Source organism: Mustela nigripes, chromosome 17, assembly GCF_022355385.1.
Source record: "Mustela nigripes isolate SB6536 chromosome 17, MUSNIG.SB6536, whole genome shotgun sequence".
Lineage (NCBI taxonomy): Eukaryota > Metazoa > Chordata > Mammalia > Carnivora > Mustelidae > Mustela > Mustela nigripes.
The window spans coordinates 7619151-7631820 of record NC_081573.1 but is presented as its reverse complement, the minus strand read 5'-3'; the positions used below and the strand labels follow the sequence as shown (position 1 = coordinate 7631820).

Sequence of the window (12670 nt, the reverse complement as noted above, 5' to 3'; positions counted from 1 at the left end):
TGCCATGGCCGGCACCTGTGACAGCAGCTGCATCTCCCCCCTCCCCAGCCTTAGCTCAAGCCTGTGGCACATACCCTGCCCCTTGCCATGGCCGGCACCTGTGACAGCAGCTGCATCTCCCCCTCCCCAGCCTTAGCCCACCCTTCAGACCCACCGACTGCAGTTTTCACTGGCAACTCCGTCCGTCCCTGGGCTCTGAGAGCGCCACCTCTTTCCTTTTCTTTCCAGGGAAGGATGGGCACGGCTACCCTCTGCAGCTGAGCTGGGTCACCCCACTGTGCCCTGCTTGATGCTCAGCTCCCCCTTCCCCTGCTTAGCCAGGTCTCTGTGTTAAATTCCTCTGTCGTAAAATCTCAAAGTGATTCCTGCTTTCCTGGAGAGACCTTGACTGAAACGGATCTCCAGAATGCCATAGATTGTGAAACTGGCAGGTGTGGTGATGAAATTAAGAATGACACAGTCATTCTTAATGTCTGTCAGTCTATCAGACTGTGCCTCAGGACTCCTGGTCTTAGAGATACTGGAGACCTTGAGATAAGTTCCGCTTGAATGAATGAGAATTGAGAAGGAAGAGCATACAGTGGCATATTTAAAAAAAAAAAAAAAGATTTTATTTATTTATTTGAGAGCAGGGGGAGGGCGGAGGGAGAAGCAGACTCTCCGCTGATCGTGGATTCCAATCCAGCTAGGACTCCCGGGGCTCAGAGTTTGATTCTAGGATCCCAGGACCATGACCTGAGCCCAAGTCAGATGCTTAACTGACTGGACCACCCAGGTGCCCCTACAGTGCCATATTTAACACTTGTTGGCATAGTAGGTAGAATTGTGGCTAGATTAGGAACACCCAAATGAAGGCAGTAGTGTGTGGCCTGATCACTTGGAGCTCTTTGGTGGGAAATATTGGATAGCTCTTTGAATGTCTGAATTAAGTAAGCTACTGCAAGGACCTTTAGCAAAAAGTCAGTCTTTTTTTGCGGGACAGATTTCATTTTGTGACAGACACACACCTTTTGCAATGGTTCTTGGGGCAACTTTGGAAGAACTTATCTGGGTTTAGCTTAATTTTTTTAAAAAGATTTTATTTATTTATTTGACAGAGATCACAAGTAGGCAGAGAAGGCAGGCAGAGAGGAAGGGAAGCAGGCTCCCTTATGAGAAGAGAGCCCGACGCTACATGGGGTTCAATCCCAGGACCCTGGGATCATGACCCAAGTCGAGTCGACAGAGGCTTTAACCCACTGAGCCACCCAGGCACCCCTGGATTTAGCTTAATTTTAACCAACAACAGCCCCTTGTTAACATGTTGTGAGCAAAGAGGGAAAGGCACAGAGGCGGCAATTTCTTGCGGAATCTCCTGACGCTTAGCAAGATAACTGCAATAATAGCATTTAGCGTGGGGTGCCTCTGGCAGGGCTTCTCAAAGAAAATATTTTCATTCCACCAAGAGCCTATCTAGTATGTAATTCATGGTAACCCTGTTTTGCAAAGATCTCTACTCAAAAGGCTGACAAGAGGGGAAAAGGCTGAAGGAATTACAGACAGCTCTGAGATCGGTGCCAAGATAAGGGCAAACAGCGTTTGAAGGGCAAGACAGAACAATTCCGTTGGAGGAGTCTTCAGAGGCGGGCTGGTGTCTACGAAGCGTTTGACTTGGGCGCCATCTACTGTGCAGGGGATGGAGGGACACCCTGTGCCCCTTTGGGGCTCATTTGCGTGAAGGAAAAAACACTATTTATTTTTTTTTTTTTTAAAGATTTTATTTATTAATTTGACAGAGAGAAATCACAAGTAGACGGAGAGGCAGCCAGAGAGAGAGAGAGAGAGAGAGTGGGAAGCAGGCTCCCTGCTGAGCAGAGAGCCCGATGCGGGACTCGATCCCAGGACCCTGAGATCATGACCTGAGCCGAAGGCAGCGGCTTAACCCACTGAGCCACCCAGGCGCCCCGGAAAAAACACTATTTAACCTCACCCGGCTTATTTCTGGAGAAGAGGGTTTCTAGCTCTCCCGCCCAGTTGCTGGTGCTGATGACTGATTAAGAATCTGCATTAATCTGTATCAGCCTTCGCAGAACACAGATTCTGATTCCTGGATTGTGAGACAATAGAAAAGAACCCGTATATATATTTTCTTTCACGGCTTCTCTCAGATTTGTTCCGCAGAATGCCTCCTCAATGGGTGCTACTTCAGGGTGAATGAAGCTGGCAAGGGCAGTCTCTGCTGGGGCCTATAGGCAGGGGGTCGCCTTCACCTCTCCATCAGGTGTCTCTGCGCCACTGACCTAGGACCACAGACGTCTATCCTCAGCCCCCAGGTCAGTTTAGTTGGCTGACTCATGGCCCTATTTGTGTGTGTGTGTGCGTGCATTTATTTATTTATTAATAATTTATTGGGACGCCTGGGTGGCTCAGTTGGTTAAGCAGCTGCCTTCGGCTCAGGTCATGATCCCGGCGTCCTGGGATCGAGTCCCACATTGGGCTCCTTGCTCCGCAGGGAGCCTGCTTCTCCCTCTGCCTCTGCCTGCCATTCTGTCCGCCTGTGCTCGCTCCCTCTCCCTCTCTCTCTGATAAATAAATAAATTAAAAAAAAAATAAAAAAAAAAATTTAAAAAAAATAATTTATTTAAGTTATCTTGGGCTGAATTTTTTCAAGATTTTATTTTTTTAAGTAATCTCCACCCAGCGTGGAGCTCAGGAGTTGCATGCTCTACCAGCCATGCCAGCCGGCCTCCCCATTTGCACATTAAATGAAGCAGGCCTCAATATATTGGTTCAGGTGTGAATACCCCCGGAAACGTGGGCTGTGTATTTCATCATGTGGAAATTTTTTCCCAAAAACATTTATGGTACTTAAGAACACAGAATTTTTTTTTTTCATCATTACTGCCAAAGCAGTAAGATATGAAAGAAAGCAAGCTAAGCAGAATGACAAGTTTCTCTCTGAAACCGGACATAGCAGCAGTTCCTACATTCTTGGAATATGTTCGGGACCACTTTGTGAAAATAACACTGCAAGGATAGAATAAATAAATTGACAAAGAAGAGAATCACCTTATCAAAAGAGATTTTTTTTAAACAGATTTCTGTTGCAGGATGCTCTCTTTCCCCCTGTGGCTCCACTTCTTTCGTTGCCTCTTGCTTTTAAAATGCTGAAGACTGGGGCACCTGGGTGGCTCAGTGGGCTAAAGCCTCTGCCTTTAGCTCAGGTCATGATCTTGGGGTCCTGGGATTGAGCCCCGCATAGGGCTCTCTGCTCGGTGGGGAACCTGCCTACCCCCCTCTGTCTGCCTGCCTCTCTGCCTACTTGTGATCTCTGTCTCTGTCAAATAAGTAAATAAAATCTTTAAAAAATAATAAAATAAAATGCTGAAGACTGGCCTTTTAGAACTCAGAATGTAACCACAGTTGACCCTTGAACAACACAGGGGTGAGGCACCAACCCCTTATGTGGCCAAAAATTCACATATAATATTGACTCCCCCAAAACTTCACTGCTAATAGCCTGCTGTCGTCGAGAAGCCTCACAGATAACATAAACAGTCCGTCGGCACGTGTGTTCTGTGTTCAGTGTATTCCGTACCGAGTTCGTAGACCTGCAGTGGTTGATGGGTCAACTACGGAGAGCTTGCAGTGCTCGAGATCGACGTGTAGTGGTAAGTTGCCTTGGTAGAAATGCAGAAGGGTTTTCTGTAGACAAGGTCCTGGCATCTGTATTCGTTGTACTTATATTCATTTTACTTATTCCTTTTTACTTATATTCCATTGTACTTATTCCTTTCCGGTTTGGACACCCTTTATTTCTTTTTCTTGCCTAATTGCTCTGGCTCAGACTTCCAGTTCTGTGTTGAATAAAAGTGGCAGGAGTGGGCCTCCTTGCCATGCTCTCGATCTTCAAAGCTTTCAGCCTTTCACTATTGGGTGTGGCCTTCATTATGTTGAGGCCCTTGATACCTAATATGTTGAGAGGGTTTTTTTTTTTTTTTTTTTTTTTTTTAACCATGAAAGCATTGCATTTTGTCAGATGCCTTTTCTGTTACTATTGAGATGATCATATGACTTTTTTTTTTTTTAAAGATTTTATTTATTTATTTGACAGAGAGCGATGACAAGCAGGCAGAGAGGCAGGCAGAGAGAGAGGAGGAAGCAGGCTCCCTGCTGAGCAGAGAGCCCGATGCGGGACTCGATCCCAGGACCCTGGGATCATGACCTGAGCCGAAGACAGTGGCTTAACCCACTGAGCCACCCAGGCGTCCCAAAGATGATTATATGACTTTATCCTTCATTTTGGGAGGTGGGTGATGGTTGCACAACAGTATGAATGTACTTAAAATGTCACTGACCTGTATACTTCTAAATGGTTAAGATGAAAAATTATCTGTAAATTGTCTGTTATCTGTAATTTACCACAATAAAAAAATTGGGGGGAAAAGTTTATTTTGAAAATAGGGCTAAATTTGAAAATAAAATTTAGATCATAATAGCAATATGTGATTCGTTTTTGAATAAACAAAGAACGAATCAAATGATGGTTTTGGGGGCGTGTTTGTTGGTTGGTTGGTTGGTGGGGAAGGAAGGTGAAAGGGTTAGAATTTTTTCTACAAAATTATTTCACATTTGACTTTTCTAACCTAAGATATAAGGTTAATTTTTGCAGAATTATTCTAGGGTGCCAACGATGTCCCCAAATGCCTCTCTCTTAACTCCTTAAATATTCACCTTATACTTTTTTGAAGGCTCATTGTGCCATTATCCTTGTGGATATTAAGTTCTTCCAAAGTTAACTAATGTCTCCGATTCCAATTGTTCAAGAGATTTGGATGGGATTCTGTCACTTATCTCCCCGACCCTGACAAAGACTTTCTGTAACCAAGCATGTTTTGTAAGATCTGCAGTTTCACCTTGAATCAGAGGGTCGCAAAGAGGCTGGCCTACGAAGAAGCTTCTGTAACAAGAGAGGAGTCACACTAGAAGAAAGCAGGGACACGCTTGGCGGGGACTACCACATCAGTGGTCAGTTAAATATTGTTGTGATAGCAGGCTTTTATTTCCCCACAAAGTCTTGTAATTGCAAGACCCAGATGATGAACTCTGATAACGAGGACTCCTGCAGCCAGGATCCTGGTGGTTTGGTAAATGTTTGCTGCCCTAACAGCGAACCAACAAAGATTGTGATAACCTTCACATACTTCAGATTTCCTTTTAAGTTAAGCCGCAACATCAGTCCCTGGTTTTTTCAATGCTAATTTTTCTGAGTCTGCTCCTACTTTCTACTGGTGACTTCTGTTACTGGATTCAGATAAGCCACACACAACGCCTAAACAATTCCAAAGACCCTTTGAACCCACCCACACCTGTCTCTCCACTGACATTACCCTATTGCTCTTATTTCCTCTGACTCCACCCAACAACCCAGCATCGCAGCCAGAATGGCCATTTCATCCCACCTGGGCCCTTTCACTAGAGGCCCATCGTTGCCTTTTGGAAAGCAAACAAGCTCTTTGTCATTTACTTAGCATTCCACACTGGTGGCAGATCAATAAACGTGTTGAGTCAATGAACTGCCTGCATTTTCCCTATGGAGAATTCTACCACAAATACATTTCCCGTGATCATAATAGGAAAGAGCCACAGAAAATTAAGACATTTCACAAACATATTCCATGGGTGGCTGTCTCATTCTCTTGGCTCTGGAAACCAGTGCATGGTATTTTGCAAGACTTTGAAATAGATATTTTTAGAATTGTCCTCTTACCTCTTCCAAGAAAGGACTTCCACACAGTCTTGATACCTGTGTCTCTGTTGAGCCATCATCCCCACCATAAGGTTTCTTAGAAATCTGCGTGTGTGTGTGTGTATTTTTTTTTTATTCTTCATTTTGTTAATGTGGTGTGTCACATTTTTTATTTGCATATGTCAAACCATCTTTGCATGGCAAAAATAAATCCCATCTGGGGGACACCTGGCTGGCTTAGTTGGAAGGACAAACAGCTCTTGATCTCGGGGTCATGAGTTTGAACCCCACATTGGGTGTAAAGATTACTTAAATAAATAAAACTTAAAAAAATAAATCCCATCTGATCATAGTATATGATCCTTTTTATATGTTGTTGAGTTCAAGTTGCTGCTGTTTTCTTGAGGATTTCTGCATCTATTACATCAGGGATATTGATCTATAATTTTCTTTTAGTCTCCTGTCTGGCTCTGGTATCCAGGTCCTGCTGGTCTTGTAAAATCAGTTTGGAAATAATTCCCTCCCCTTCTGATTTTTGGAAGAGTTTGAGAGGGATGGGTTTTAATTTTTCTTTAAATCATTGATGGGGGCACCTGAGTGGCTCAGTCAGGTAAGCATCAGACTCTTGATCTCAGCTCAGGTCCTGATCTCAGGGTCATGAGTTCAAGCCCTGCATGGAGCCTCCTTAAAATGAATGAATGAATGAATGAATGAATGAATGAATGTGCAATCGGATTCACCAGTGAAACCATCAGGTCATTATTGGTCTTTTCATCATTTCTGTTTCTTCATGACTAAGTCTTGGTAAATTGTATGTTTCTAGAAATGTATTAATTTCTTTTAGTTTATCCAAATTGTTGGCATATACTTGTTCCCAGGAGTCTTTTAAGAGCCACTGGATTTCTGTGGTGTCAGTTGTAATGACTCCTCATTCACTTATACTTTTGTTATTTGAGTCCTCTCTTAACTCTAGTTTAAGGTCAAAAGACAGAAGTGTTAAAGATAACCATAGCTATAATAATTTGTTAATGGGTGCAGTATAGGAAAGGAGGTAAGCTATGTCATCAAAAACACAAAATGTTGGAGGGGGAGTAAAATGATAGAATTTTTATATGTCATCAATGTTCAGTTTTTACCAGCTTTAAATAGACTGCTACTTCTATAAAACGTCTAATGTAAGCTTCATGGCAATCACAAAGTAAAAACCTAAAGTAGATTCACACAAGATAAAGAAAGGGAATCATAGCATACCACTATGGGAAATCATCGATTCAGAAGGAAAACAGTAAGAGGAAGAAAGGAACAAGGGAACCAGAAATCAGCCACGAAACAGTAAGATGGCAGAGTAATCAAGAATTACTTTAAGTATAAAGAGATTAATTTTGAAATCTAAAGGCATGGAGTGGATGAGTGGATATAAAACCAGACCCCAACTATATGCTATCAATATAATACTTAACTCTAGTGTAAAGGTTGATGGACAGAAGTACTAAAAATAATTTTAAGGACACATGCAGGCTCAAAGGGGAGGCACATAAAAAGATAATTTTTTATTATTATTTTATTTTGAGGGAGAAAGTCCATGAGGATGAGTGAGGGGAGGGGGCAGAAGGAGAGAGAGAATCTCAAGCAGACTCCATGCTGAGCGTGGAGCCCAATGCGGGGCTCAACCTCATGACCCTGAGATCATGACCCAAGCTAGAACAGGAGTCAGACACTCGGTTGACTGAGCCACCCAGGTGCCCCTGAAATAGATAATTTCACGCAAATGAAGCTGACAGAGAGCAGGGGTGGCTATACTTATATCAGACTATTTTGACTTTAAGTCAACTGTAGAAGAGACCAAAAAGTCCCCCAAATCCCCCCAAAACTAACAAGAGACAAAGAAGGTCATACTATAAGGATAAGAGTCAGTTCATCAAGAATATAGAACTGTCGTGAATAGCTGTGCACCTAACACCAGAGCACCCAGATGTATAAAGCAAATACCGACAGGTCATTAGTAACTTGAAGCAGTAATGAACTCAGCAACTAGGTGTTGCCCCACAGGGCCTACTGCCATCTGTCATCTCTCTTAAGTTAGGGAGGCCATACAGGAGTACAAACAAGTCCGGTAACTGCTAGAAGATCTTCTCTGGATGAGTTAGAGTCTGAAGAACATATTATCTTTGCAACAGAAGCCCGTGGATACTTAATCGGAAAAGGGGTTTCATAGAGCAAGTCAAGAATCAAGGGTACCTCTGATACAGGGCACCTCCCCAAGGTGATGGGCTAATGCATACCAGCAAGGGTGCAGAATGAGGTGGAAAGACAGGAGGCCAAGGAGCAATGACTGAGGCAATGGGCAGACCATAAAATGGGGCCTGCTGAGAACATCCCTTGGCAAACAGACAAGGTCTCTCAAAGGTGTCAGCTCAGGGTCTTCACGGCGCAGACTCTGAGGCCTGCCCCAGCCTTCCTTTCTGAGCCGCCATAGTGGGGATTTATTTTCTTCAGAATCTTTCCCAAGGAGAAAACATCTTTCTGCTGCAAAGGAGGAACCAAGAAATTAACGAAGCTTAGGCAAGGACACAAATGTAAGAGTTGAGTCGCTGCTGGAGAGTAAGTGGCAGGGTTTCCCCAAGGGGAAGGGCCTGGACATTGCAACTCCCCTCCTTTCTCTCTCCCCACCCCACCCCCATTCCATAGCCAGGGGCTAGGTCCTTACCTCTCACAGTCCCCAGACATGGGGAAGGAATAGCATCGAACATTTATACCCAGAACCTTCCTCCTCAAAGGAATCAGGACAGCAGAGCTCAAAGCAGGGCCAGAAGATGCAGCTGGGGCCACAGAGGTTCGTCCAATTCAGGGGCAGGATGGTGTCATCATGACAGCAGTGCTCCAAGGGGTTGGAGATCTGGTCCCCACACCTGGGTGCCGAATAGCACAGCCATGCCCCTGGGCCAGTAGGGGCGTCTGAGCAGACATTGCTGCTGTAAGCCCAAGGAGGACCAGACACTGACTCTCCATGGCCTCTGTGAGCCATGACCCCACTTCCCAAGGGCAGCCTGTCCCTCTTCACTCTTCCCCCATCCTCGTACTCACCTGTGACTGTCCTTGAGCACCGGAGGAGAAGGAAGACCAACACGCAGACAGGAGCTGGAGGAGAGGGAAAAGAGTTTGAGATGGGGCTGGAGTGCGGCCGCTGGGCTGACTGATCTCAGGAAGGACAGGTCGGGATGGGGAAGGCTTACACCCAGATTTGCTCTATAGGCTTGGGTTTGGGGCCGGCTCAGCATAGCCTCTAGCTCCTGAAGCAGGTGAGAGTCCAGATCGCTGGGCCTGAGCGGCCTGGACCCTTTAAGGGCAGAGAATGCAGGAAAAACTCTTGGGATGCCATGATTAGGATTCTAAGAATGCAGTGGAGTTTCCCAGTTGGGAGAGGGGTGGGGCAGGTGTTAAAGATATCTGGAGGGTGAAGAGGAAGAGGAAGGAAGCTGAGGTGAGATTGACAAGGAGAGAATTTAGGTGCAGAGCTGCTTTGGGGATATGACTGGGCTTGAACAGGTGTTGAAGGTGGAGCTCCCCTTATCTGTGTTGTAGCTTCTGGGCCCCCGTGACTCTGGATGGAGTTGGAGAGAGACAGGAGATGGGAAAGAAGGAGTGGAGCATGCAGGGTTTGTATGATGCAGTCATATGACTGGAGTAGTGATTCACCAAGTTCATGCTCCGCAGTTGTCCTTATTTTGAAAGCATGTAGAGAGGCAGGTAACAATGGGATTGTGTGGGTAAAACAGGAGGCAAAGGTATGTTTCATCTTGTGCACTTGTACATGGAAAATGTCCCATTACTCCATAACCTCAGTCCCCTCCTGGTTCACTGCAAATCAGATAGTGAAGGCAGGTGTGAGCGTCACCCCATATTGTGGCTCTGGAGTGCTCCTGGCCTTCAGCACGACCGGGCATTATCAGATATGGTGCAGTCGGGGTGGGGATGGGGGGCTCTCTCTGTTTATTTCAAGCTTTCTCCCTGACGAAACACCTGGTATTTCTCTATTTCCCAGGTACCTTATCCTTAGATGTTTCAAGAGATTCTGTCCCAAACCACCTTGTTTCCTCTGTGGAAAACTATTTGGAATCATCCTCGCAGCTGTCCCATGATCTGTCAGAAGAGCAGATCTTCTAGAAGGGAACCAAAGGAGAACTACAGTTGCAATTTCTTTTCAGGAGGTTGTTGTGGGGACCCAAAGAGCACATGCTTCTAGAGGGCAGAACATAATAATGTTAATAATAACAGGGTGCCTGGGTGCTCAGTCATTTAAGCATTGACTCTTGATTTCAGCTCAGGTTATGATCTCAGGGTTGTGAGACCGAGCCCCGCCTCGAGCTCCGCGCTCAGCTGGAGTCTGCTTGTCCCTCTCCTTTCCCCTCTGCCTCTCTCCTGACACGCACCCTCTCTATTTTTCTCTTTCTCACTCAAATAAATAAATACAGTCTTTTTATTTTTTATTATTTTTATTTTTTAAAGATTTTGTTTATTTATTTGTCAGACAGAGATCGCAAGTAGGCAGACAGTGGGGTGGGGGTGGGGGAAGCAGGTTCCCTGCCCAGCAGAGAGCGGGATGCCGGGCTCAATTCCAAGACCCTGGGATCATGACCTGAACCAAAGGCAGAGGCTTTAACCCACTGAGCCACCCAGGTGCCCCAGTAAATACAATCTTTTTGAAAAATGATCCAGTACTAGAGGGGAAACTACCAGCCAAAATCATTTTGGGGAATAAAAGCAAAGGGGAGGAGGGACTTTTACTAGATGGGGTCTGCTTATAAACCTTTGGGGAAAGATCTGAAAACCTTTTATGATAATAGCTGTTTCTGACATGCATCTATTGAATTGATAAAGTAATACCAGTGGCTTTTTATCATGTCCCACTCCCCCTTAAATTGCGCTTAAAATCCCAAATACTTTTTTTTTAAGATTTTGTTTATTTATTTCAGTGGTCACAAGTAGGCAGAGGCAGGCAGAGAGAGGGGAGGAAGCAGGCTCCCCACTGAGCAGAGGGCCCGATGTGGGGCTTGATCCCGGGACCGTGAGACCATGACCTGAGCCGAAGGCAGAGGCTTAACCCACTGAGCCACCCAGGCGCCCCTCTCAAATACTTTCTGCCCTTGGGATTTTTCTGGCTTCTGGACTTTGTTTTTTTTTTAAATATTTAAAAATACTTGGCACAATAGTTCAGTTTTTGACCAGTGACTTAGGCATAATACAGTATTGTCATTGGAATTTAGTGAGTATTAGTCATGTGTATATGGGGAAATATGTTTGGGTCTGCTGCTGGGAAATGGTAAGAATTAGTCCTCTTGCATCATGTCCATGATTACTAATCACTTTTCTTCCCCTTTACAGCACAAATAAGGGTTTCGAGTTCTAAACAGACAAAAAAAATAGACAATTCGGCAATAATAGCTGGAGACTTCACCACCCCCATTTTCAGTAGAAAAAAAACTAGAACAATAAGGCAGATAGATGGTCATCAAGAATATAGAATACTTGAAAAATCACTAGAAACCCACTAAAACTAACAGACATCTATAAAACACTTCAAAATAACAAAATGGACATTCTTCCTAAATTTGCATGTGACATTTTACTAAATATGCCATATTCTAGGCCATTTGAAAAGTCTCGATAACATAAAAGGATTGAAGTTCTACAAAGTATGTTCTCTGACCACAGTGGAACTAAATGGGAAATAACAGAAGGAAATTCGGGAGATTCACAAATATGTGGCAGTTTAAAACCCAGCTCCTAAGTAAAATAACCAGTGGGTCAAGAAAGAAAATCACAAAGGAAATTCAAAAATAGTTTGAGACAGAAGAAAATGAAACCACAGTGTATCAAAACATATGGCACACAACTTACAGCAGTGATGACAGAGAACTCTGTAGACTTAAATATCTATGTGATAGAAGAAGAAACCTCTCAAAGTAATAATTTAGTCTTCTGACTGGAAAAATAAGAGCAAATAAATCCAGAGGAGCAGAACTAGGTAAATAGTGAAGATATCAAAGAAAATAAATGAAATGGGCGAGTAGGAAAAAGACCTCAAAAATCAATAAAATGAAAAGTGTATTCTTTGAAAAGATTATCAAAGTTGGCAAACCTTTAGCAAAAGTGACCAAGAGAAAAGAATCCTTAAATTAATGCCAAGCATTCATAAACTTAAAAAAAAGAAACAACAGAACTTTCCAGCTCACATTATGAGGCCAATATTACCCTAGTATCAAAACCAGACAAAGATATCACAAGAGAACTATAGACCAACATCTCCTATGAATAGAAACTAAAAAAATTCTCAAAAAAAATTCTCAACAAAAAAACTAGCAAACAAAATCCAACCATTTATATAAAGAATTCTGCACCACGACCAAGTGGGATTTATCCCAGGAATGCAAGGTTGGTTCAGCATATGAAAATTAATCAATGTAATAAACCTTATTAGTAGAATATGCTAGGGGAAACATATGATTATGATTCTGTATCAAATGATACAGAAAAGGCATTTGACAAAGTCTACATTCTTCCATGATTAAAACAACAACAAGGAACAAACTGGGAACAACAAAGAATAAACTGGGAATCAAGAGAGCTTCCTCAACATGATCAAAGGTATCTATAAGAAAACCCACAGCTGGGTGCCTGGGTGGTTCAGTGGGTTAAGCCTCTGCCTTCAGCTCAGGTCATGATCCTGGAGTCCCGCATCGGGCTCCCTAGTCTGCTTCTCCCTCTGACCTTCTCCTGTCTTTTTTTTTTTTTTTAAGATTTTATTTATTTATTTGACAGAGAGAGATCGCAAGTAGACAGGAAGGCAGGCAGAGAGAGAGAGAGAGAGGAGGAAGCAGGTTCCCTGCTGAGCAGAGAGCCCGATGCGGGGCTTGATCCCAGGACCCTGGGATCATGACCTGA

At 43.8% G+C, this 12670-nt stretch overlaps 2 long non-coding RNA genes across 3 annotated transcripts in view; one reads left to right on the top strand and one right to left on the bottom strand.

Moving 5' to 3' along the window:
- Positions 1-4450, top strand: part of LOC132005624 (uncharacterized) — a 6331-nt gene extending 1881 nt beyond the window's left edge. For both annotated transcript variants that reach the window (XR_009400858.1, XR_009400857.1), the window contains 3 exons: positions 2148-2312; positions 3499-3650; positions 4094-4450. This is a non-coding gene — a long non-coding RNA (uncharacterized LOC132005624). The remainder of the gene's footprint in view (positions 1-2147; positions 2313-3498; positions 3651-4093) is intronic.
- A 2827-nt stretch (positions 4451-7277) lies between these two features.
- Positions 7278-9048, bottom strand: LOC132005428 (uncharacterized). Its single transcript, XR_009400789.1, has 4 exons — positions 8962-9048; positions 8813-8866; positions 8436-8637; positions 7278-8254 (listed from the first exon to the last, which is right to left on the bottom strand). It is a non-coding gene; the product is annotated as an uncharacterized LOC132005428 (long non-coding RNA).
- Between the last annotated feature and the right edge of the window lie 3622 nt (positions 9049-12670).